The sequence below is a fragment of the Dermochelys coriacea genome, chromosome 3 (genome assembly GCF_009764565.3).
Source record: "Dermochelys coriacea isolate rDerCor1 chromosome 3, rDerCor1.pri.v4, whole genome shotgun sequence".
NCBI classification, from domain to species: domain Eukaryota; kingdom Metazoa; phylum Chordata; order Testudines; family Dermochelyidae; genus Dermochelys; species Dermochelys coriacea.
The window spans coordinates 12,468,593-12,468,962 of record NC_050070.1 but is presented as its reverse complement, the minus strand read 5'-3'; positions in this window follow the sequence as shown (position 1 = coordinate 12,468,962).

The following is a 370-nucleotide window of genomic DNA, read 5'->3' as shown; positions in this document are numbered from 1 at the left end:
TTTTTTTTAAAGTGCTAGTAACAAAAATTGAGTATGTAATTCCTTCTCAGGAGTATGCACTATTTTATTTTCTTCTGTTTCCCAAAGCTTTGCCCGCTTGGCTTATGAGCTTCTTCAAAGAGGACTAGAGCTCCCTACACAATATATCAGGTACAGAGAAAAATAATCCACAATTCTAATACTTTTTGTCTTCTTAAATCAAAGCCAATGGTTTCAGAATTCTGCAGGTGTACTTCTTTAAAGAAGCTCAAAGGGAATAATTGAAAACAGATCAAAATAACTGAAATCGAGATATATATTGAGAAGAAGGATACCGTTTTGTCGAAGGGTTGTTGCAAACACTTGCTTGGGCATTAGTGTTTGATACACA